Source organism: Ceratotherium simum, chromosome 23, assembly GCF_057802395.1.
Source record: "Ceratotherium simum simum isolate JZ-2026a chromosome 23, ASM5780239v1, whole genome shotgun sequence".
Taxonomy (NCBI): Eukaryota; Metazoa; Chordata; class Mammalia; order Perissodactyla; family Rhinocerotidae; genus Ceratotherium; species Ceratotherium simum.
In genome coordinates this window covers 44,986,697-45,014,198 of record NC_141922.1, presented here as the reverse complement: position 1 = coordinate 45,014,198, position 27,502 = coordinate 44,986,697, and the positions used below count along the sequence as shown (strand labels likewise).

General features: G+C 35.8%; 1 long non-coding RNA gene and 1 pseudogene across 1 annotated transcript; both read left to right on the top strand.

Annotated features, from left to right (window-relative positions):
• Positions 1–499: 499 nt before the first annotated feature.
• Positions 500–27,502, top strand: LOC147914021 (uncharacterized). Its single transcript, XR_015555985.1, has 5 exons — positions 500–657; positions 3,749–3,921; positions 19,979–20,168; positions 22,121–22,212; positions 25,611–27,502. It is a non-coding gene; the product is annotated as an uncharacterized LOC147914021 (long non-coding RNA).
• LOC147914022 (interferon regulatory factor 5 pseudogene) lies at positions 4,868–6,115 on the top strand (annotated as a pseudogene).

Genomic DNA, 27,502 nt, shown 5'->3' with positions numbered 1-27,502 from the left:
GCAGGTTGTTAGGCTCAGGGCCTTACAATTGCTGTAAACCTCTAGCCTATTAGGTCTCTTGTCAGCTCTCTGAGGATTGCAGCTGGGTGGGGCTGCCCTCAGGCACAGGAGCACCCAATTGTTTCAGGCTTTGGAAGGTGGGGCAAACCTCCTATGTGGGTCTTTGAGAAGCACAAGTCTTCTGCAGCTGACAAGCCCTGTTGCCCACAGGTCCACACACACAGTCAACACAGTCCTGCCCCGTGTGAGTGCCCCGACCTCCCCAAGCGGACCCAGTCTCTCCAAGGCGGGAGCCCCACACACTCCGCCACCACCCCACACTCTCCACCCGCTCCTTGTGCACACCCTGCCCAGCTCAAGTCAGCTCAGTTGCCAGGCTGCAGAGCATCCAGTCACCAATCTATGCAGGCCCACACGTTGCCTGAGGGCTTGTTGTTGGGTGGGGCCAGTCTCTAGGGTGGGCTGCCTGCCCTGGCTGAGCTGGATTAAATCGGTGCTCTAGCGGGTGGAGCAGACCCTGGGCTAGCAGGTCTCAGGGAGAACTCCAATGGCGTCTGTGTCAGCACGCCCACACCAGGCCACAACAATGGCCGCCGCCAATGTCCCAGTCCCCGGAGAGGTCTCACCCCTCACCGAGATGCACTCAGGGCCTATTAGGTGAGTCTCTTGTCACCGAAGCACTGTGCACCTTTCTTTCTGGTGATTTTAGGATGCTTTCTGGAACGGGTGAGTTTGTGCACGGGCCCTTTAAGAGCCAGTTTTAGTTTCTTTGTGAACCGGGTTTTCTGGGGGTGCTCCCCAATGCTTTAGTAGCAGGCAAAGTCAGATATTATGCTGCTGGTCTCAATTGTGCTGGGTCCACAAAATGCCCACAGCGGGGGCGCTCCCCGGCTCAGGGCCCCGCGCCTCCAGGGAGGCTGCGTACCTGTGAGCTGCTCCCGGCAGCCGTGAAGCTGGCGGCTTGTGAAGGCGGCGTTTTTCCTCTCCGGAAGGGAGTCTCTGCCTCTTCTACCCCAGTTAGCATTGTCCGTTGTTGCAGGAGTTCCTCTTATCCAGTTTTCAGTTCTGTCTCAGGGGTAATTTTTCCATGGGTAGTTGTAAATTGGCTGTGTCCACGGGAGGAGGTGAGTTCAGAGTCTGCCTACGCCGCCATCTTCTCTCTCAGCTTTTATTTGTCTGAAAATGTCTATCTCCTTTCTCTTTTTTGAGGTTTATGCAGAATTCTGGGTTGAAAGTCATTTTTCTTTGAGCACTTTAAATACGTCGTTCTATCGTCTTGCTTCCATGTTTCTAAAGTAAGATTAGCCATTATTTGTCTTACTGTTACTGTTTGCAATCTATCTTTTTTCCCCCTCAGACTGCTTTCAAGATGTTATCTTTGATTTTCAGCAGTGTGACAACCATGTGTCTAGGTGTATAGATGTGCTTCTCTTTGTATTTATCTTACTTCCATTTTGCTGAACTTCTTGAATTTGTAAGCCAGTGCTTTATATAAATTAGGAAGATTTGGCCATAATTTTTTCAAAAAACTTTTCTAGCCCATCATAATTCTTTCATCCTGGGATTTCAGTTACATGAATGATAATTGTGTCACCCAGATTACTGAGGCTCTGTTAATTTTCAAGCCTTTAATCTCTGTGCTTCAGAGTGGATACCCACTTCAGCTGTCTTTAATCTGCCCTTAAGCTTACTCAGTAAATTTTTCAACTCGGTTACTGTAGAGTTTCTAGAATTTCCATTTAAATATGTGCTATATTTCTATTTCTCTACTGAGATTCCTTAATTCTTCACTCATTAAGGCCGTATTTCCTTTTAAGTCCTTGAAAATGTTTATAATAGTTATTTTAAACACTTCACCCAGTAATTAAAGCATCTAGGCCTTCTCAAGATCAGCGTCTATTGACTGCTTTTTTGTTGGTGGCGGTCACATTGTCCTGTTTCTTTGCATATTTGGTAAGCTTTTATTGTATACTGGACGTTGTGGGTGATATGCTGTAACTCTATATTATGTTATATTTCTCTGAAAAGTGGTGTTGTTGTTGTTTTTTCTAGCAGCAAGTGTGATGATATCCAATCACTTTGCATTTGTATAGGCTTGGTTTTATACTCTGTTAAGGTGGATGAGTGGAAATTCCAAGATGTTTCCCAAGACCCTATACATTGGCTCTCCTCAAATTCCAAACTCTGTTTCTCGTCCTGTTCTTGTCCAGGCTTGGTTTTAAGCTTTGTTAGTGTAGGTCTAGAGTAAGTCTTACTTTAGGGCATAGTCCTTGAGCCTAAGGTGGCCTTTCTGGTGTCTCAGTTTTATCCCTGAAGTGTTTCTGAGGTTTCTTCACTCTACTTGGGCTGGAATTTCATCTCCCAGCTCTGATAAACCTCTTATTATTTATTATTTATTCCTCTCCCAGTCTCATGGCAACTAGTCTTTTGTAAGCCTTGCGAAGGCTTTTGTTGTATACGCCCAACCTAATCCTTGGCCAGGGACTTGTAGGGAGCCCCCAAACACACTTTTGGGTTCCTCCCTAGGTGCATCTTTCTTCTCTCCAGTATCTTGGCCTGCAGGGTTCAGCTGTTTTGACACCCCAAACTCTGAAATCTGCGTCTACAGACCAGTGGAGCTAATGTGCTTTGCTTATGCTACATCTCCTTTTGCTATGGTCAGAAGATTGGCCCCTGACAGAGAGCTGCAGTGAACATGGGGCTCATGTCAAGTGTTTCCCATTTTTAAGGGGTCACAGTCATGTGCTGACTCTTGCCCAGTGCCTGAAAAATATGGCTTCATATATCTTGTCCAGTTTAGGTAGAAAGGCTAGTCTGGTACTAACGACTCTATCATGGCATGAAGCACAAGTCCACATTGATATTTGAATTTTTATTTTGTATCTTGCAATTCTGCTAAACTTCTCTTTAAATTATCTGCAGTATTTTATTTTCTACAGAATCATGTCATCTGTGAGTAAAGACTATTTTGTTTTTACTTTTCAATATTTAATTTTTTTTCATGCTACAATGTTGAATGGAAGTAATGAAGGTAGGCATTCTTAACTCTTCTGTATTCTCAAAGGGAAACTTGAAACATTTTATGAGTAAGTATGTGTTGGCTGTGAATTTTTTTGTTGATATTCTCTACCAGGTTAAGGAAGTTTCCTTGTGTATTGAGTTTTCAAAGATTTTTTTAAAAATTCATAAGTGGAAAATATTTTCTTCATATTTTGAAATGATCATAATGTTTTTCAACTTTCCTTATTGGTATGATGAATTAGATTAATAATTTTCAATGTTGACGTTAATTTTAGGGGCTCCCCCCCCATCCTACCAGGTGCAGTTGAAAGCCTGGCTGTTGGCCCAGGTGAACAGCTGCCAATACACAGGGCTTCAGTGGGTCACTGGGAGCCAGAAACTTTCTACATCCTTTGGCACCATGCCACATGGCATGACCCCAACCAGAAGGGTGACAACACTGTCGTCTGTACCTGGGCCAAGGAGACAGGGAAGTGAACTGAGAGAGTGGATAAGGCCAATCCCACTAAGTGGAAGGACAACCAGTACTGAGCTCTCAACAAAAATCAAAACTTCTGCGTAATCTACTGAGCTCTGGGATGTATTACTTGGGGCCAGCTTCATGGCATGAGAACCGTGTAGGCACACAGGACCCCATGCTCAGAAGGGCTCCATGTTTGGTTACTGCTCTACTGTTGCCATCATGAAGTTTTTAATAATTTTATCTTTGAACTTGTCTTTTGTAAAGGAAGTTGAATTGGGTAATGGAGCATATGCAGGATCAGAGGAGATATGCACAGAATGCATGTTTGCCACCATTCCTTGGCATCCCACTTGCAGATAGAGTTCAGGATGCCCCATAAGCACAGAATTCTGGTGGATACATGATGTGTGGGAGTTCAGCATGACTCAGAGCACAAGGTAAGTGTTTTATGGAAGTCACTGGCAATATCAATAGAGTATTGTTAGAAGTATACATGTAATTAAGTGAAATAGGAACAGTTTAGTTTTGTGCGGGCTTTCCACTGTTTTAGTGAGAACAAAATATATATGCATTCATGAGCTATGAAATATGTAATTTCAGTGATTCTTCATATCAGTAAATGCTCTTATATATTCATTTAAAACTATAATTGTATACGAAGGTGAATGGTGACATTCATGCTAAGAATTAAATTTTTTTTTTTTTTTAAAGGCATTAACTAGCAAGTATAAAACACCATGATAAGTTGAGGGCGAGACTGTGGAAGAAAGGAAAAAAATGTTATACTTTAGTACCTGTAATGGCATTTTTTTCTTGATTTTTAAACAATGGGCCACACATTCTCATTTTGCCCTGAGCCCCACAAATCTTGTAGCTTACCCTGATACCATTTCAGTCCTATAAGATCTACAAGGTCTGCTTCAATGGCCCCACTTGTGCAGAGTACCAGCTCAGTGAGGATTACACTTTTGGTGCAAGAGGGGAGAAGGGGGAGGAAGAGGAACAGCTGAGGAGGATGGCACCAAGTCTGAGCCTCACAGTACAACCTGTTCTCCTATGGCACTCTGTTCTTCACCCAAAGAGGGGTTCAGATGACCACCCACCATGTGTGAATCTGGGATCCCTTACCTCAAACCATACCACTTTGGGGTATGTACCTTGTGACATTGCTGGCTTTGAGGAACAGCTTCCTCCATATCTGGCCAAACTTGTAGCCTGGGCTACTGGCTGCCAACTTGCCCTCTGCAGACAACCATATCCTGCCTGATCTGATCGTTGGCCCTACATGGTGACTGAAGATCAAGTTCTAATATAGGCTGGAATCACAAGTGGTGATTGTGTATTGGGCTGGCCATTTTGGGGCAGGATGAACTCATTGTAAGAATGAGCAGCAGCAACCCACATGGTTGCCAGCTCTTCTACAGCTAACTGGAGGCCACGCAAGAGCAGGTGGAACTCTCAGGCCAGGAGAGTCTGAAGCAGGAGTACTTCCCTTGACATCCCCAGTGACAAGCAGCACTTCTACATGCACCAGCTGTTGGACACCCTGGACAGTGGGCTCATCATCCACCTGCAGGGCTAAGACCTATAGAGCATCCACCTATGCTAGTGCAAGATGTTTTGGAGTGGCCTTGTGCATAGCCCAAAGATCCTACTTCAAACCAATTCAACAAAAAAGTGAAGATTAAGCTCTTCAGCTTCAAGCATTTTCACAATGAGTTCATCCTGCCCCCAAATGGCCAGACCAATACACAATCACCATTTGTGATCTTCTTCAATTTTAGGGAGCGGTATCTTGACTATAAATCCTGGGAGAAGAAACTCATTACTGGATAGGCAGTGTGTGTGGTCTCCAGCTTGATTGTTGCAGGAGACGTTCTCAGGAGAGGTTCTTAGTTGACTGAGAGTATCTAGCTATAGATCCCAAAGATTGCATCATAAGATAGAAAACTTCAGGGAGCTCCAGCACATCAAGGAGTCTCAGCAGTTGCAGGCTGGCTCCCAGTCCTTCTGGGGCACCTCCTTTGATGCTGGCCACAGGCCTTGACTCATTCATCCACTTGACACATAATAATGATTGAAGATAACAATTAGCTCAGCCTTCCTTAGAAGGCTGTGTAAATAGATGTGGAGGTGCAATGATACCCATGGGCACCTTACCAGTTTGAGCCTTGTGTATTCTTCAGGGCCTTGTCTCCAGGGCCAGGAATTGGATTTTGACCAAAAGGAGAGAGAAGACAGACAGAAGGTGCTGGTTCTTCCTATAGAAGCCAAGGGAGAAGCTGAAAGACAGCTTTGATTTTCAGATTCTATCCTCCTTTGCATCGACCTCTACTGTGCTATTTCTGGCAGGCCTGGCTCTTAGAGACACCCACCCTCCAAGCATGTCCCCCCTCCCCAGTCAGCACCAGGGACCATGAAAGAAACTCCCACAACCAAGGATACCTGGTTGTATAAGACATATTGCCCTAGGTGGCCTGCTCTTATGGCCTCCTCAATTTCTGCTGGTAGGAAATAAATAAGATTATATCATTTCACATGTAGTAAAAGAATCTTGAAACAATATACTTCCATTTCTCTAGCCTTTGTGCTATTGTTGTCATGAATTTTACTTCTACATATGTTATGAATACAACAATACGTTATTATTTTTCTTTTAACAATTCAATTTTTCTTTAGAAAGATTTTTAAAATATGAAAGGTCTTTTATATTCACCCACATATTTATCATTTGTGGTGTTCTTTATTCCTTTGTGTAGATGCATGTTTCCATCTGGTATTATTTTCTTTCTGCTTGAAGGAACTTCCTTGAACATTTCTAATGGTGTATGCCTGCTAGTGATGAATTCTTCACCTTTCATATGCCTCAATAAGTCTTTTTATGCCTTTATTTTTGAAAGATATTGTTGCTGGGTATAGAATTCCAGGTGGGCAGTTTTCATTTCAGTATTTTTTTTTTTCTTTTTTGTGAGGAAGGTCAGCCCTTAGCTAACATCTGATGCCAATCCTCCTCTTTTTTCTGAGGAAGATTGGCCCTGAGCTAACTTCCGTGCCCATCTTCCTCTACTTTATATGGGACGCCGCCACAGCATGGCTTGACAAGCGGTGCGTTGGTGCACGCCTGGGATCTGAATTGGCGAACTCCGGGCCACTGCAGGGGAGTGCACGCACTTAACCACTTGCGCCATCGGGCGGGCCCAAATTCATTTCAGTATTTTAAAGACGTTACCCCACTTTCTTCTGCTTTGCATTATTTCCAGCAAGAAGTCTGCTTTCTGCTATCATCTTACATTTGTTCTTCTGTAAGAAATGAGTCTTTATTCTCTGGCTGCTTCTGAGATTTTCCTTTTATCAGTCACTTTAAGCAATTTGATTATATCTCATGATGTAGTTTTTTTTTTCATGTTTCTTGTGCTGGGGGTTTGTTGAGCTTCTTGGATCTATGGGTTTATAATTTTCATCAAATTTGTAAATTTTCAGTCATTATTGCTTCAAATATTTTCTCTGTGCTCCCACTCTTTTGTCTCCTTTCAAGGACTCTAAAAACCTACATTAGGCTACTTGATCTGTCCATATTTTTCTGTATTTTTACTTCTTTCTATAATTTTGGATAGTTTTTATTGCTCCATTGCTTTATATTTTGAGTTAATTTATATTTTCTGCTGTTAATCCCATCCAGTGTATTATTTATATCAGACATTTTTATCTATATCTAGAAGTCAATTTGATACTTTTTCCAAATCATTCATTGCTTTCCTTAATATATTCATCTTTCCCTCTACCTTCTTGAACATTTGGAGATAATTATAGTAACTATTTTATCATCCTTGTCTACTAATTCCATCATCTGGGTCACTTTCTGGGTCTGTTACTATTGATTGTATTTTTTTTTCATCATATGGGTCATATTTTCCTATTTCTTTGCATGCCTGGCAATTTTTTTTATTGAACGCCAGACATTTTGAACTTTACCTTATTTGATGCTAGATATTTTTGTGTTCCTAAAATATTCTTGAGCTTTGGTCTGGAATGCAGTTGTTACTTAGAAACAATAATCCTTTTCAGACTTGTTTTGAGCTTTGTTAGGCAGCAGCAGAGCAGCCTTTAGTCTATTAATCTTTCCCCACTACTAACCTAACACACTTGTGTTTATTCTAACCAATGTCCTTTGAATTATGATGTATTTCCACTTTGGCTGGTGAGAACACAAACTATTTTTCACCTGTGTTAACCCCATGGCTTGTTCTCTCTGCTTCTTCGAGGTGGTTCTTTTCTCAAATTCAGATTGTTTCCTCACATGCATTCGCTGATCAGTACTCAGTTGAAATTTCAAGAGGTAACTCTGTGTCTATGCAGAGCTCTCACTCTGGAGTGCTCTCCTGTCTGAAATTCATCCCTGTAAACTGTAGCTGCCTTGGCATTGCCAGTTTTCAACTCCATTATCTCAACTAAGGGACACCAGGCTCCACCTGTGTCTCCTCTCCTTGCACTGTGACCCAGATACTTTGTCCAGGCTATAAGCTGGGGCATTCATAGCCCTCACCTCATTTTTTTTCCCTCCCTTGAGGATCATTGTTCTGTGCTGTCTAATGTCCAATATTGGAAAATCATTGTTTGAGATGTTGTCCAATTGTTTAGTTGTTTCAGGTGAAAGTTAGATCTGATCTCTATAGCTAGGAACAGATATTTGCACTGCTCAAATTTATTTGAAAGTTAATTATCAGATTTTTTGGGTGTAGGAGGAAGATGCAATCTTCCAGAGAGGATTTGTATTGCCACTGTAGGCACATTAGGGCAGTAAGAATGTAAACTTAATCCAAGAGTAAGAACCTCAAATTTTGACTGCCAATATACGTAGTCTACCTTGTAGGTACAACCTCTTAGGGATTTTTTTTCTTTCTCTGCTTAGAGGCAGGACATCCATAGCCCTTTGAGGGTAGAGGCATGAGTATATTTATTTTTGCTTCATCCTTACATTGAGGTTCCCAACTCCATGTTTGAGAGTTTCTTATTTGATTTCCCAACTTGAGTGGACTCTGACTCCTAAAGGCTGTGAAAACTACTGAGGTTTCCAGCTTTGACACACACTTTCGGGGCAAAAGCAGTTTCAGTATTCCTGCTACCTGCTGAAATACAGCTGTTTCAATTAACTATCACTGCATAATACAACGGGGTATAAAACACCAATAATTTTATTATGATCAAAAATCCGATGGGTCAAGAATTTGGACAGGACTCAACAGGAAGTGCTTGTCTGTTCCCCAATGTCTGTGGTCTCAGCTGGAAGCCTGAACTGCTGGGGAATGACTCAAATGGCTGGCAGTTGCAATCATCTCTAAGCTCCTCTATACAATGTCTGGTACCTGGGTTAGGATGTTTTGAAAGCTGGATTGCACTTAGCCAGGACTGTTGAAAGGAGGACCTATACATAGCCTCTCAATGTGGCTTGGAATTATCACAGCATGTTAAGGTCACATTGCAGAAGATCTGTGGGATGGAAGAAATTATTATGGCCATCTTTGGAAAATACGATTTGCCACACCTTTCATATTTGTGGTTAAAATATGCTTTCACCTTACTAGCTCATGTTTTCAGCATAAAGAATTTAGCATGAAGAACTCCAGAGGTCAATCTGGATATTTAGGCTCAATAATATCACTAGAATGGAAGTCTCAACTTGCATATATATATTTTGTAATCAATTTTTCAAGTCCCAGAAAAATCTTATTGGCATTTTGGTGGGTATTTCACTGATATTCATTATTAATTTTTAGATGACTTTGTAGTATAGAGTATTCTTGAATTTACATGTTACTAGTCTTTTTTTATATCTCATTAACTAAGCTTTCATAATTTTCTCCATTCAGGTCATGCACTTTTTTTTTTTTTTAGGTTTAAGTTTTGGAATACTCTAGTTTTTATGATTTTGTGAATGATATTTATTACGTGCTGCTATATTTTCTACTTGCTTAGCACTGGTTTGTGGGAAAGATATTGATTTTTGCATATTGATCTTATATCCTGCCATTCAACTTGCTTTAATTTCTTAGCTGTTGCAAAAGTCTGTTTGTTAATTATCTTGAAATTTTGAATCATGTGCAAATAATGATAGACTATCTTGTAATTTGGAATCGTGTATGAATGATGAATGATAGAGTTTTTTTCTTCCTTTTCAATGTAACCCCACTTTATTTTCATTATTCTATTAGCTAGAACCTCCAACATAATTTTGAAGGATAGCAACAATAGAGAGAATTTTCTTCTTGGTATCAACTCTAATTTGAAATATTTCTAATGTTTCACCACTGTTCACTTAAATCTCTGGTATTTTATTATGTTAAGGATGTTCTACTCTAGACCTGTTTTGTTAAATGTTTTTATTATGAATGAATATTTATTTATATGAAATGTTTATCATTACTCATTGAAATGAACAAATAGCATTTTATTGTTATACATTAATAGATATTCTATTATGGGAATGTACTTTATCCTGGAGAAACACTACCTAGTTAGGCCTTTTTTAAAAATACTGCTCAATTTGACTTGCTGATATTTTATATGTTTTTATATCTGCTTTATAAGTGTAATTGGCATACTGTAGTGTTTGTGGTATATGTGTGTGTGTGTGTGTGTGTGTGTGTTTGTATCATTGCTCAGTTTTGGTGACTACTGAGTGTACTAGCTTAATAAAATGAGTTAGGTAGCTTTATCTTATTTTCCTTGCCATGGGAATCTTTGCAGAAGATGGGAAATTATTTATTTTGTAAAGTCTTGCCAGAACTTACTATCCAGGTAAAAATTATCTAGGCTTGCTACTGCTTCAATTTCTTCTAGGGTTAAAGGTTTAATTCAACCTACTTTCTCTTGAACACACTTGGAAATTTACATTTTTCTAGAAGCATATACATTTTATGTAGGTTTAAAAATTTGGTGCATAAAATTGTACATTTTCTTACAATATTTTAAACTTTATTCAGTAACTTTGTCAGTTTGGGTTCCCAGTGTGTTTCTCCCCTTTTCTTCAAGACTATACTTTCAGGTTTCTTTTATATTTATCTCTCCAAAAATCTTGCCTTTGATTTCTGTTGATCAACTTTTTTATTTTATTTTTTATTTTGTTAATATATGTTTTAATTTTATTTCTTCTTTCTATTTTTTTCTAAGTTTATGTTACTTTTTGTTCTATATTTTTATTTATTTTTAGTCTTTATGGTTTTCTAATAATGCATTTGGGTCCATAAATCTTTCTTTGAGTCCTATCATGGACACAGAGTATATATTTTGATAACTAATGTTTTTTATCTGTTAAAAATAGTTTATAATTAAGGTTTATTTTCCCCTTAGCAAAGAATTCTTTAGAAGGATTTTATATAATTGATAGATTTACAGATTTGGAGAGCACACAGAGGAGAGCTATTTTTTGTTGTTAATTTCTTGTTTTCTTGCAACACCTTCAGTGAATATAGCCTCTATGATATTGGTTTTTGGTAACATTTTTAGATTTATTTTGTGGTTTAGTACATGGTCAATTGTTTTTTTCTTTTGGTGTGCCATTTGTGTTTAAATCCTCCATTGAATACAAAGTTCCATAAAATTCTGTATATATCTACTAGATCAAGTTTAATTGTGTTATACAAATATTTTGTATCCTTACTTATTTTTATAGCCCCAATTCAACAAATCAAATGTTTGTAGCGGTAGATATTAAAGTTTCTGACTGTGAATATAGATTTGTTAAAATTTTTGTATATTTATCAGTTTCGCTTTATATATTTTATAACTATGTTGATTGGTACATTAAGAATCTCTAATTGCTCTATACTGGTAAAATTCCTTAATTATATTTAATTAATATGCAATATACCTTCCCTCCATTTAATGCTGCTTACTTTGAATTCTATTTGGTCTAATATTGACATTGTTATTTATTTTTTTCTTAACAAGTTTCTGGCTTATCTATTTTCATTTTTTTTTACTCCAACATTTCTCTGTCATTTTTTTTCAGATGAGCTTTCTTACTTCCATTGAATGCAGTCTGCTTTGGGTCTTTTAAAATTTCTCATAGTTTCTGGATCAAAAAGGAATACCTCTCTTGTTTTCCAGTGCAATCATGGATATTTTAAAAATATTTTTACTATGAACTCCAAGAAATTGAAGCAGAAGGATAGATCTTGCAGCATTTGCCTAATTGCCATTTTGATCCTACTGTGTTGTAGAATTTTTAAGCTCTGTAGCTTATCATGACATCTATAGGGCATTATTTTTCCTTATGAAAATAATAACTTTCATTTTATATTACAGAACATACAGTAAAGCCCCATTTTCTAGATATGCAGAAATAAGTAAATAAGGTTTTCTATTTTTGTAAGAATCTTAGAAAAATAAATAAATGGAGACAAAATAAAAATATTTCAAAGTAGCAATAGGTAGTAAAAAGGCATTATTAATTTTGGAAATTTGGCTTCTCTTTCGTAAACTGTTATTTGAAATCTGCTAAATTAGCAGTTGTATCATTTGCAGTATTACCTTACCTGGATATTTTTCTAAGGAAAACATAATTTTGAGGTTCAGTTAGACTTAAAATAGAAAAACTAGACAGGTGGCCCCCTATTAACTATAGCAGTATATTCCCTGAATTTCAATGGAAATCAAAATTTTATATATAATATAATTGTTATGGAATATTAAACCATAACTGTACTCTGCAAACCCAGTAAAGTGTTTTGTCAGTCAGCTAAATGCATGGATACTGGGCAAAAAAAATTCCTTCAGCAACCTGACACTCACTGAATTAACCATATATTGTTCAGTGGTGGGAAATGGCCAGGATGAGGGAGAGATCACGATCAATTGCTTTCTAGGCAATTTTATCATGCTGGAACATCCACCAGGATTAATGCAAAATTGTGAGAAAAAAAATTTTTGTATTTCTAAATGATTGAGTAGATTAAAGATATGTTGATCTTTTAAGTGTTCCTGTAGAATCAGATGCCCCAAACATCAATGGGAGCTATTATATTCTTTTTCTCCTACAGCCAACTGTCTTCCTTTATGCTTCCTGAAGGGGGTCACATTATAGGTCCAGAAGTAGGATGAAGTTGTGATGTGATATTGAGGCTCTTCTTCCTCCTTCTAGGTTGAGGGTGGTAGTGCCTAAAGGAAGTATTAAGAGAAAGGTGGACCCCACTACAATCCATTTTGAAGAGCTTTTGGGTCTCTCAGAATTGAGTTTAAATGCTAAGTCTATCCAATCTATACATGACAGATTGGGTAAGTTATTTAATGTCTCTGTAGAGTTCACATCCATAAAATTAGGATAATAATATCCAGTTCACGGTTCAGCTGTAAAAATTATATAAGATAATGTTTGAAAAGTTAAAAACACAGTGAGGCCCATGGTATGAATGATACGGTTTTAAAATTTAAATTTACTCTAAAAGACTTTTATTTACTCTAGAAGTGCTGGACTAAAGAGAAGAGCAGAGTTGCTGTCTGTATACTGGGACGCTACTAGTCTCATCAGACAGTTCTTTTGGAAGTAATGCCACTGCAGACACAAAGTAAAGGCAGACAGGAGATGAGAGAACTTAATTTCAGCTCAAGTCAAGACAAAATATTTTGCAATTGTTTATATGCGCAGAGTACATTAACTGCTATAAGAAACAAGTGCCAGATTTCAGTGGTTTAACACAGTAAAGGTTTATTTCTTGCTGACTTTACAGCTGACACAGGAAGGCAGTGAGTCTTCTGCTCCATAAAGTCCTTCAGGGAATGAGGCTTCTTTCATCTAGAGGGTCCACTATTCCTAGGGTTTGAAAGATCTCATGTGGATCTATTGCATCTGGCAAGCAGGAGAAAGAGAGTAAGAATAGAGAATCACATAGGTGTATTTTTAGGGACTGGGCATAGAAGCAGTATGTATATTTCAAATTTTTTATATTGCATTAGCCAGAACTGAGTCACATGGTCCCACCTAAGAGGAGAAGGGAGGCTTGGAGTTGTAATCTGAGTGTTCAGGGTTGAAAAAATAGAATTTGATAAACAAATAGCATTGTTTCTGCCACAGATGTCATTTCGTCAGATACCAGAATGAAGGCAGGGAGACCACTGAGTTTTTCTTTTTAGTTTCCTCATCTAAGTTTTTTCATGCTCCTTTCTTGTGATACTCAAAATAAATATCCAATTTTTGCTTGAACTGAAGAATAAACACAAGAATAATTTATGATTTACTAACCAGTTCAGCTCAGATCTTAGTTCAGTGCTGGATTCTTATGCCTAGCTCTTTGTAAAGTTCAAGTCACTAGACCTTGCCAAGTTGCTGTTACCTGAAAAATGTCTATCTAAATCACAGAAATGGAAAGTTAAATTGAGATAATACATGAAAATGTGTTATACATTAGGAGGCACGAGGCATTATTCTTACTAATGAAAAGATGGCTGAAAAATTACTATAATAATGATGTGGCATTCCATGACCACTCTGCCCTGTCTTCATCAAGTCCATTAGCATCCTTGTGCAAATCCTGCTGTTTAAATGTCAGAGGTATATTTGAATTTCACATGTATTATACAACTGGAATCTATGTTTAGTTGACACTTCCTTATACTGACAGGATTCAAATAAGCTATTATATAAAAAATAATAAAGTCATCACAGGGAACAAGATCTTACCATTACATATGAGCCAAGGATTTGGAAGACAAAGATTCAGATAACTAACAGGAGAAAGTAGTTTTTAAAAGTCAAGTTGGGCAGGGGTCTGAAAAGTGGAGAATTCAGGTGATGATCAACATTATATTAGATATGAGAATAAAAAAGAAACCTAAGTATAGGGTCTTAAGCTAATTCTTCATCAAAAAATTGAAAAGAAGAACTTAATTCTTTAGCTCCCCTTTTACTCTGTTACAGACATTAGCCTACCTTTCAAAACATATTTCCTTTGTAACAAATCATTGCTTATTTAACATTCACAACCCTGTCCTTAATCATATAAATGGATACTTAAGATCAAATAGTTTTTCATGCAAATTAGAAGATGTGCCAGTTCCGTGAAGGCCCAAGTTATAATTTTTAGGTAGGCTGAAAAATGATTATTTCTTTTCTTTCTCCTCTTACCTTCCATTTTGCCTTTTCTTCTCTTTTTCCTACATTTTATTCATTATTTTTCCACAAGTTTTCTTGACTATGTATATATTTTATGTATTTATCCCACAAAATCTGGAAACCACAAAAAGGATATTTAACTATTATGTATAATGCAGCACTTGTTACCTCTAACTGAGCTCAATTGCATGTTAGAATAAATTAGTTCTTCTGCCAATTATCATGACAAATTTCTCCCAACCTGTCATATGTCCAAAGGTTAATAAATTCATTGTCTTAATTTTTTTCCTAGACTCAAGTCAGATACTACTATATATTTGTTTCATTTTAGTTTTCTTTTTCAAAGTCAACTGACACTGTGATTGATTTTGAATGACCATTACTGTTCTCCAAACTTGTATGAGACCATTTCTTGAACACATAGCTTTTTTTGCTTAAATGTGAGTTGAAGAGTGTGTATGTGTCTGTGTGTGTCAAAGAGAGGGAATGTCTGTACAGTAAATACTCATTGCAAATTTTGCTGGTGACCATGAAATCTCCATTCTTCATGACCACTCCATACTTCTAGACTCCACGCCCTATTTCTTCTTCCACTTCTCTTTTAGATTTCCTAACAATTCCCATCATACACTAGGTGGTAGGTGAAATCAATGAACCTGTCTACTCTGGGTACAAAAAACTGGGGGACAGCGTAATTTGGAGACATTAGAGGAGATTTGGCTTCACTATCTTTTCGGTTGTCATTTGCTGTGGGAAGCCAAAAGCTAACATTTAATCTCATGTATTTACTGTTTGTCCACGTCTCACATGCCCTAAAGTCCTCCCAGTTTCCCCAGATCTCGCTGTCACAAAAAAATCAGACAAACTTGACCAGAAACATGTTTGTTAACTGAGGAAGATGTTTGCAAAATGAGGTTTTTGTTGTTGTTCTTAAGGAACCATATTACATATTCCATGCCCAGGCTCTGGCCAATAAGAGGCCACATAACATCACTGTTAGCATAATCCAGGTTCATACCCTTCCTATTTACAGGCTAAGAACCTTGATTTGTCAGTTTACCAAAATTAATAACAATCCAATATTCTTTACAATGACTAATAATTTACAATACATAATTTGATTGGTAGGAGTACCGGATGCTTTTCTTTATTTAACTAGCACATTTTCTCCCTATGGCTGAGTTATGTGGGAAGTCAAATTACTGGAAAATTATTTGTGGCCTTCAATCTAAAAACTAGTGCAAGTTGAATGATTTGAATGTGCAACAGCACTAGACTGGGAATCAAATATATGTTTATGTATACTATATATTATATACTACAACTTACCAGAGAAACCTTTTTTGCAAGTTCTTGAAAGGCACCGTACTATTTTCCCAAGTATCAACTACAATAATTATCTTGCTTCATATAGTTTTGTAGTTCTATCAGATATGTGCTGTGTCTGAAATTTACATTAAAACCTTTTAATTTAAAGATTTTTCTTCTATAGACAAAATACAACTACTTGGGAAAATAGTAGAAGCCACATAGTGAAATTAGCAACTGTATTTATAGAAATAAACAGGAATAGTTTGTGGAAATAAGCAGAAATCTTTCCCAACGAATCATTAACTATGAAAAATCACAACCTAATTTAACATGAGAATTTTACTCAGACTTAATTAGAATACGCTTTTCTAACTCATTCTCTGAGAGTCCCACAACTCCTTAAGTAATTCCGGAACTACAGAACATGTGAGGACTAGAAGTTTTTCCTGTTACTCAATTGAAATAGTCTCTCAGGGCTTCCTCTCCCACCTAGTTCTACTTTCCTATTTTATGCACGGCAGAGGGAAAGAGTAGGAATAAAATTTGTTTGTTGTCATTTTTCAAACTATTTATGAATCACTTTTAGGAGATAAGTGGAATAGTACCCTACTATCTCCTTTTCCATTCTCTCCTGGTAGATGACCATTCTTTCCACACTGAATTGCAGTGGACACTTTGTCATAAATCAGGTAATGGTATTTGTATGAGTATTCACGCTACAGAAGCCCAAAATTTTATTCTCTAGTCATTCTTTGCCAAATGTAGAAATTGGAGGCTGGGTGTGGACATGCAGACTTACATATCCACGAAGGGAAATAACTGGGTGGCATTCAAGAATTATAGTTAGGATGTTGTCCTCCAATGATTTGAAATTAAAGGAAATGAAATTACACTTGAAAGTCAAATTACAAATCAGGATATGACAAATGACACCCAAGTAGCAGACCTATTTCCCCAGATATATGCCTATCAGAAGAGAATGAACTGGTCTGCTAAAAGGTTATTTTTCTCATTGCAAGTTTGAAATGTGAATTGTCTTTCAGAACTTTCCATTTGTTGTAATTTAAGATAATATGGATCAACCTTCCTGAGTCTAATCAAATCTGGAACACTAAAAAGAGTGATTTTTTTTGGGGGGGGGGGGATGGCAGGAGTATGAAATACCACAAATTCAAAAAGGTAATATCATCACATAGGCCTCTTGAAGCATCTGGCTTACTTGGGTAACATTCTACCAGAAAGTTCACTCCTACCTCTACTTTGTAGTACAATGACTGATGTTTCCAAGGGATGGCTCTGTAAATATAAAATTATAAACAGATATCATAAACTTTTTAGATTCTCCGAAGAATTTATTCAGTTCCTCAAAACCTAGTGAAAAGAAGAATTAGTTATCCTCCAGAGAATGAGAACTCTTTAAAGAATTAATATATAGGCTTCTATGTGTGTTAGGTGTTTGGGCTTCTCCTACATAATTAGCACAAACGTAGAATGAATGGGTACTATTATTGTCTTTGGATACCAGCAGTCTAAAGAAGCAGCTTAGGTTATTGGTAAGCTATTACCAGAAGTAATTGCTTGGCATAGTTAATAATAATCAAAATTATAGCAGGTAAATGTATGATTCATCAAAATAAATGAAAATCATACTTTTCTAAAAACAATGATTAGAAAATTGTCTATACTAATTTTAATGCAAAGACCTTCACAATATGTTCATATTCTAGGATCCTATGTATCTATTAAAATCTTGTTTTTGAAGAATATTTAAAAATATGGGGATAACTTAAGTGAAAAATCAAGCTACTAAACAGTATATTCACTATGATCTAAATATTGATACAGATAGATAAATACAGACACACACAGATACAGATGTAGGTATGGTATGTGGTTCTCAATATTATCTTTGGATGACACGCTTGTGGTAATTTTTATTTTTACCTTATATTTATTTCTATTTTCTATCATTATTATATCCCAAAAGGTGAATTCATATTCTTTTTGTTGTCACAAAAAGAAGAAGAGAAGGAAAAAAGTATGTGTGTTTGTATTTGTACATGAGTGTTTAAATTCCATGCCACCTTTTCTAGCATTTAAATCAAAAAGGGCACTAGATTGATTGGGTACATTTATTTTTTACTTTCATACTAGAAAACATAAAGTGAATTTTATTTTCAAGTGTTATAATTTGTTCAGTGATTTAACTCATGTAAAATTATTCTATTTCAGCTTGTCTCTCTTCTGCTTAGTCCCCAACATTTGCTTGGGTAACATTTACACTTAATAAATGGGTCACTTCAAACACAGTCTGTTACCAGAGGCTTCCCACGATCCCCAGTTCGGCCCATGTATCAGTTCTCTGCGTTCTCATTACACCAAAAGATACTACTCTCTGAACACTTCGCAAATTTTATTGACCATAAGTTTCTCAAAATAGGGCTTATGTCTTATTCAACTTTTCATACCTTGGAATATTATATGATGAAAACACATTGAAGTGAATATTATAAAATATCTACCCTTTTCCCCATTTTGTAACTTTAGTTCCATTTCAACCAAAATACAGCAGTGATTTATTCACTTTTGGCAGTGGACATACAGAAAATATTCGAAATTTTATTTGGAAAAGTAATGAACAAAAAGAGCTAAGAAAATTAGTGCGTTATAGATGCAAAAATATATGGACAAATCAATGAAAGAGAACAGACAATTTATTCATAAAGAAACTTTTTAGCCATGAGGATTTAATTTGTGATAATGATAATATTAGATATCAGGAGTGGAAGGATTAGTCTATAAAATATGTTTCTATTTTACACTAATCAATTAGAGCTCTAATTCATACCAAAAATAAAAATAAATTCCAAGTGTATCAAAAGTTAAGCTAAAACGTAAAAGAAATTTTGACTATCTAGAATAAAATATGGCAGAATATCTGGATAATCAGAACCATCTAAGCATAAAAGTAAGTGAAGAACCCATCAAGGAATATATAGATGCATTTGACTACATAAAAGTATTTTAAAAAAAATCTCTTGTTAAAAAAAATCAGAGAGTTAAAGGCAAAAATCAAATAATGGGAAGATTGCCACAAGTATTAGACTTTAATAAAAAATTTGTAATAACTAATTTTTAAAAAATACTGATACCTCAAAAACTAATGTTATAAAAGGGAAATTCATAAAAACATAAACTAAAAAATAGAATATTGGTATAACAATATTCAATATTGATCAGAATGTGGTAAGATTGAAACATAACACTGGAATCACCAAAGAAACCATATATTATGCTCTTTACATTGCTTACTAAAACAGTGAAATGAAGAAATACATTTCATAAAGATTTTCTCAAGTGTTGGGAACTTCTTATTTTGTCAATTAATAAGAAAATTAAATTAACCAGAACATCTGTTTCTCTAAGAATTCCAGTCAATTCTGGTGCTAATATTGATGCTATTTTTGCTGTGATGTACCTGTTTTATTTCCTGTGATTTCTCTTTGTGCTTTCTCTGTATATTTTTGGTCAAATTTGCCAAAGATCTGATTATATCAATAGGTTTTTAAATTAAAGAAAAACACAAAAATAAATTTTTACTTGTTACACCAAGTAGGATGTGTTGATATCAAGTGACAAAAACTGACTTTGATTAACTTAAGTCAGAAAAAATTAAATTTATTGCTGGGTCATAGAGTTGAGAAACAGGAATTAGAGGTGCTCCAGGGGTCTCAGGAGCAAGGGCCCATGAAAAATTTTTTAGTTAGTATTAAGAGAGTGACTCAACTCCAGTTGTGTCCACCATTGTGGAGATTTAAATTCCTCCCGGATTTAAATTCTTGGAAGAAAGAATCCAACTCTTACCAAATAGTTCATTAGTTCTAGTAATTTTGTGATTTTTAATTTGAGTTCTTAGGTTTTCTTGATGTACGCAATTATCAGAACAAGGAAGTGATTTTGTCTTTTCTAACCCGATTTTCTTATCTTATTGCATTACTTACCTCAAAGGTAAAAGGGAATAAATTACTTAATTCTTAATTTGTTTAATTTTTCTGCTTACATAATTCTTATACCAGGCACTGTTCAAGGCTCAGAGGATATAACAGAGAACAAAACAGACAAAAACTCTATTCTCATGGAGTTTACATTCTGGAGGTCGATATGACACACACAATAAACCAGAAAAATAAGCAAAATATACAGGATGTTATACAGTTAAGTGCTGAAGATAAAAATAAAACATTGGGATCATGGACAATGTTGCAGGTGAGCTGAAAATAATGATAAGAGGAAGAATCCCTGTCTTGTTCCTAATTTTAGAATATAGAGTCTCACTGTTTAGAATGAGTGTTATTTGTTGCTGTTAAATCATCCTTTTTTATATTTAATTAGTTTCTTTCAATTTCAGTTTTTAAAAATTAAGGATGGCAGCTAAATTTGATCAAATTTTTTAAGCAGTTATTTATATATTCATAAGGATTTCCTTCTTTAATTTATTGATAAGGTTAATTATATTTATGGATATAAACTCATCCCAGCCTTTCCAGTCTTTCGTATTTGTAATAATGTATGGCTATTTTTAATATGCTAGATTCAATCTGCTAATATTACACAGAGTTTTACAGCTTTATTCACAGGTAAAACTGGTCTACAATTTTCTATTTTGTCTTATCATAATCAAATTTAAGAATTATTTCAATAAGGAATTTTCCACCTTTTTTCTATGACCTGGATAATTTAAATAGCATTGGGATTATATCTTCTTCGGTACAAGAATAACTAACATTTATATGAAGCTTAATATATTACAGACTGTTCTAAGCACTTTATGTATATTAACAGTTAATCAGTACAACTCTATGAGGCAGACATTATTATCCACATTTTGCAGATGAGAAAACTTAAGCACAGAGAGGTTATGCAGCATATGTAAGTTCATTTGTGCATGATGCTTTTTTTAATGGTTGATATTAAATATACTTTCCAATTTATTTTATGATCATTGATCTACTCATGCTTTCTACCTCTTCAGTTGGTTTTATTAACCTAAATTTTGTTAGAAAAACATCCATTTCCTCCAATTTTTCAAATTTATTGCCAAAAGTTGCAATTTTTTCTTTTATAAATCTTTTACTGTTCACGTATCTCTGATTAGGTTTCTAATCTTATTTAAATCATATTTATTTTTTGTCCCATAATTTTATCTACAATTAGACTCATTAGGGGATTTCATTATTTTATTGCTTTTTCCAAATAACTTGCTATTTTTTTAAATTTTATTAATCTCAGCCTATATTTTTCTAATTCCATTTTCCCACAATTTTTTTGTTTTTATTTTCTTAATTTACAAAGAATGTTGTTTTTTTTATTTTTATCCTCTTTTTATTAATATTAAAGAGTTTTTAGTGCAATAAGGTTTTTTTCCATCCTGTCACTTTCAAACTGTTTGTGTCTTCGGATGTCAAGTGAGTCTCCTGTAGACATGGCTGCTCTCCTTTTGTTGATATATCACGGTATCTATTTGCTCACTCTTTTGTTTTCACCTTTTTTTAATTCCTTTGTTTCAATTGTGTTTCATAAAAAGCAATCACAAAATAGGTTCTTTCTCTCAGGCTGACAAGTGCTATCTTTAAGAGACAGAATTCATCCCATTCATATTTAGAGGAACAACTGATACATTTACTTTTACTCTTTCCAATTTAATTTATGTTTACTATTTGTTTTACTTTGTTGCTTCTTCTTTTTCCTCTTTCTTGTTTTTGCCTAGATCATTTTTATTCCCTTCTTTTCCTTTGTTAATTTAGAAGTCCTAATAGTTCTTCCTGTCTTTCTTATTCTCGACACTCAATCAAAATACATTTTTCTTGTATTACATCAAACGATATACTATATCTCTGTCTTTATACTACAGCACTCTATATTTACTCACTGCCCCACTCCTCCAACCCCTGTCACAACAAATCCCTTAGAATGCTGCTAATTTTTGCTGTTCCCACCACCAAAATCCTTAGTTGGACAAATTAGAACTTTAATTCTAGAGTTATATTTTCCATTGTAAGTTCCTTCTCCTACTATCTTAATATATGTTATTCCAATGTTTCTTTGTTTCTAGTATTGTGGATAAGAAGTCCAATGTCAGTCGAATATTTCTTCCTTTGTTTTCAACTCATTTGTTCTGATTGGGAGTTTCTACATTTTTCTCTTTCATTGCAATTCAGGAATTTTATCAGGATAGGCGTATTTTTTTCCATTTACTCTGCCTGGTATTTGGTGAGTCCTTTCAATCTTCAGGATAAAACCATTGTTAAAGGTAAGAAATTTTTTCTGTGTTACTTCTTTCCATTTTCTCCTTTTACTTTAGGTTTGATCACCTGGGTTTATCCTATGAGTCTTTTATCTTTTCCCTTATTGTTTCTGTATTTTTAAAATTTTTATTCTGTTTTGAAGTAGTGTTCCCCTTAATCTTCCATATCATTGATTCAATTCTCAATAGTGACTATCTTGCCTCAGTTCATCTGCTAATATATTTTTTTTAATTTTAAAATCATTTACATTTGTTCCAGGAAGTCATTTATATGTCACAATTTATTCTACTTAAAAGGACTTATTACTCTTTTGGTCGAAGTTGGGGAACACTGTTATGTGTACATCTTGCAATTCTGGTTCATGGGAGCTTTCTATTCTAAAGGTTCTTCTTGGCTCCTTTGAGAGTACCAATATATTCCTTCACCTCCTCATGTGTTCATTCAACCCTAACGGCTAGGTCAGGTTTCCTGGATGATTCACTTGATGGGAAATCTATGAGTAATAGAAGGTACACACATTGGCTTCCTGTGAGCCAGTGATGTGTAACCTATCAACTGTCAGGTCTCTGTAGAGGCACTAGGTCTCTGTTGAGGCACTCTGACCTATGTTCTCTCCAATTAAAAGTCTTAATGCTTTCCCAGTCTTGAGCATCAGAATTATCTTAGTCCTTCTGTGTGGCTTCCCTAGCAGTTCTTCTGGGTCCTGGGAGATCCTAAATTCCAACACTCCTTCTCCCTACCACCAGGATAACATATTCTGCATGTTTTCTTCTCCAAATATTTTGGCAAAGCTCTCGAACAGGTACGCGTTGTTCCAGCTCTGTCAAGCTACCTGCCCAGTTTCCTGCCTTTCAGAGGAGATGTGGCCAATAGGAAATTGGGAATGTGGGTGTCCTGGGCTTGAGTTCAAAATGCCATTTTCCCAGAATCTCCATGAGTGAGTGTATAACAATGTAAATCAGATGATGTCACTTCCCCGATTAAAATTCTTCAGTGACTTTCCATTGCACTTGAAATTAAATCTGAACTCCTTTCCATGGTCTACAAGACTTGCATGCTCCAGGTGCCGTCTACTTCCCCACCTTCAGCATGTACCACACTAGACCTGGTCCTGGTCCTTCTGTTTGTTTTCGATTCTCCCAAAATTCTTTAAAATTTCTGGTCCATTGATTGTATCCTTTATTATTTTCCAATGTTCTCATGGCATTTTTATTTTACATTTTTTATTTCAATAAAGTCGGGAAGGTAAATTCATGTGTTTAGCCTACTGCCTTGAATCAGAAATCAAGAGACACTTGTAGGCAAAATTGTGTGTGGTGTGTCTATAGCTGCTATAATAGTAATCTGTAAGGAACAGTGTTGGGCATTAAAGAGCAAGTAGCTACTTGTATATGGGGTGAATGGTTGATTAAAAAATGGTCCACGAAGGAGGTGACACGAACTCACAGACTGTTACTACATTGACATCAAGAATTGTGATTAGTTCTTCTCTGAATCATCTCAGTACTGGTTATTTATTAGTATGAGATTGTAGTTACATATTAAATAATAAAATAAGTGGTTTCCTGACCCCTTCTAAATTCTGGGAAGTTTCTACTTTTTTTATTACTAAAGTCACAAGGTTTGTACCTCTAATAGACTACTCTATTTTTTTAGGAAGCTTAATAATGAGCCTTTTTGAATTTGTGTAGATAGACCTAGAATTATGACTGGAATGGATATTGAGAGCTACATTAATCTTCAAAATAAATTAAAAGAAATCCTTAACTAGCAAGAGAAAGTATTGGTGGAAGAAATGGAGAAATGGGAGAATCACCTCAGTAGAGGTGGGGGGCAAATGATCAGTATGGATACAGAATGAGGTCTATGAAGATTGGTGTCCACTGGGAAGTTCTTTGTGCTGAGGATGATTAGATAATTTTAAGATGACCAACAGTCAAGTATACATTGTTTCTCTTTCAGTGCTATGGTGTAATTCCTCCATTTCCTACAAACCTTCAGTAAAATATATTACAAATAGCACATTTAGCTAGTAATACATTAAAGAATGATTGAGCTGAGAGGAACTGAGACAGGAAGTCCACAGGAAGGGAGGCATTGGCACCGGAAACAATAAACAAGCTGCTCTAGGAATTCAGATAGTGCAAAGGAACAGAGAAATAGGTTCTCTGGGAAACTCTCAAAAATATTATGGATCTTGCTGGAATTTCCACAGTACATGTGATAGAATTTTGGGATATATTATTTGCATATTAAGAGAAAGGGCAGCTCCAACTCTATCAAGTTCAGAAGGCTAGAGGAGTCTGTATATCTAGGTTCCAAATTTGTTATTTATTTATTTTTGTGTGTGACGAAGATTGTCCGTGAGCTAACATCTGTACCAATCTTCCTCTATTTGTATGTGGGTTCCCACCACAGCACGGCTTTATGAGTGGTGCAGGTCTGCGCCCGGGATCCAAACCCACGCACCCCGGGGCCGCCAAAGCAGAGCGCGCAAGCTTCACCACCATGCCACCAGGCCAGCCCCCAAATTTGTTTAAGTGAACTGTGTTATGTCATCTTAAATGCAGCTCAATGTCTGTCCTTATATGTATTGAGACGATGTTTGTGATTTACTCTTAGATTTTGAAATATTGAAGACTATTTCCTTGATGTTGTAAGTGCTAGTAAGCAGATGAAAGGACACTGTGGAAAAGGCACTGGTACCTTAGCACCCACATATAGTAGACTTTGATATATATTTGTTGAATGGATCAATCAATCACTTAATCAATCAATGCATGAATGAGTGAGAGAATGAATGAGTAAAGAAAAGAATGAATGAAGAGTTGAGGAACTGGGTTTAGTTCTGACCTTTGGCCCTCAGCTTTCTTATCTATAAATGTAGAGAATTTGGATTTGATCTCTGAGCATCTGTCTAGCTCTGATAAACCGAGAAAGAGTATGAAAAGATTTCCAACAGTAAGACAATACTTACAAATATAAAATAAAGTGAAGTCTAGAAATGTTATAATACTCATTAATCCAGAGAAATTAATTACAGTATTAATTTTCTAAACATTTAAATAAATCATATATATATGCATATATCTGTAATTATTGTGAGAAAGAAGAGCAATTATCAATACAAATAAAAAAATATAAATGCTCAGTCAGCCCCAAGGCTAAAACTTTTTCTGCTAAAACTTCAATAAACAGTAACTTTAATTTACTCATATTTTAAATTGTATAGAGCCCCTAACACAGTGCTTAGCCCTTAATGATCCCTCAGTAAATGTTTTAGGATAAATGAATGATTAATGATTATATTATGTAATCAAGTATTAAATATTTAGCCTACTTAATACTGATATATTTTAATTCTCTTTCCATATTCATTTTAATTCTTTCTATTAATTTCCAGTGTTATAATAAAAACATAGAGAGAAAGAGAAATGGATGTGAACTTCAGTGTGAAGATTTATATTCTGTTTAAGAAGACAATTTGGTGGAGAAGACTTTTCGATAATAGAGCAGTTTACTGAAAGATTAGGAAATTTCTAAGGGATTAATGTTAGCACTGTAAAAAGGCAGAAAATTAAATTACATCAATACTTTTTAAATTTCTGTACTTTATATCTCATCAAAGACTCTGTCAAGAAACTTGAGAACTACCATGATAAAAACAAAACTCCTCCATTTTGTGAAAAGGACGAGTATTTTATGTATAACATAAGGTGATTTGTAGGTAAGTATATAATTACAATAGTATTTGGGGAAAAAATTTATTATTGATATTTCAAATTTGAAGAAAGTAGTAGTTTCATTAGTTATTACTATTTTCAAAAGAAAGTTATAGAGGCCCTACTCTGTTACTATTTTAGGCCTGAGGCTGCAAAAATGAAATGACAATTTTAAGATATTCATACTTCAGTGGTCAAGTCAGACAAGTAAATCAACATTTTCAAGACATCCTAATGTGTTTTAATAGGTGAAGAACAAGGGGCACTGGGAGCAGTGAAGAGAGAACATCTCAGAGTTTAGGGAAAGATTTACAAAAATGTCTCTAGAGACCATTAGAAAATCTCTCAGGGAATATGTCTTTGGCAGAGGGGTGTGGACTAGCAGGACTATGAGATTCAAAGTCATCAAGGCCTGAGAGAGTATGGTTCATCCAAGTACAAATGAATATTGTATTCAGTGCCTACTATGTTCCAGGCATCCAAGGTGCTGGATATTGTCAACTTAAAAGCAAATTTACCTGTTATTTTATCTCAAAATGAGTTTATTCAGGAATAGCCAAAAGAATTGCAATTCAGGATGTGAATGCTATTGCAAATCATAAGCAAATCCAGAAAAGAAAGGAGGTGAGCTGCTTTTAGAGAGAAAAAGGCAGAGTAGGGAGAGGCTGTTCTACACTAAAGTCCATCCAGGGAAAGTAACAGTTCATGGCAGCAACGGCTTCTCTTTGGCTGAGCTGCAGCGTTTCTCACTGGTGGGGCTGTTGCCAGATGGGGAGAGAAATCTTCCTTCAGTAGTAAGGTAGTTTTACTTCCTGTTGAAGATGCAAGTGTGGGCCTCTTCCTGGTTGATGTAATTGACAATGTATGATAGGGCGTGAGAGCTCCCCCTACAGGCCTTCCTGACTCCAATTTAGGTAAGGTTTCTTTTACTAATTTCCACAATATACAGTGAAGAACAAGCTAGACATTGTCTCCAACTTCAGGGAGCTACAAGCTAGTTTGGTGACACTTAATAAAGTGTATTTGTGTGTGAAACAGAGAGAACAGATATGAGCCAGATCATATTCTTCTAGGACATCTGAAATGTTGAATAAACAAATATAATTGCCTTGACAGCATTTAGTAGTACTTCCCTCCAGTGTTCAAGAGTGGTTCTAGAGTCAAATTTGAAATATTTCCAAGATGTGGCAAACCCAGACAATATCAAATATAATTTTTGAACTGTTCCAAAGAATATCACCACCTTAAGCATAGTTGAGGCCAAATTTCCCAGCAATAAATTCAAACCAAATGCCATATATGGCATAAATCTTCTATTGCGTCCAAATTCTGCCTTTTCCTTTATCAACCATGTCAGAGTTACTATCATAGGTTCCACAATCTTTGCCTACAATTGAAAATCATTTATCTTTCTGTTCTTCACTCGAGTCAAAACAAATGTGTTTTGCAGTAAGTGTGAAGCTACTGAAATAATCATTAGTTTTGAATTATTTGTCTTCTTCTGGTAACTCGATATATATAATAAAAGTTACTTGTTAAATTTGACTTTTGTCCTTGGTACAATCTAGTTGAA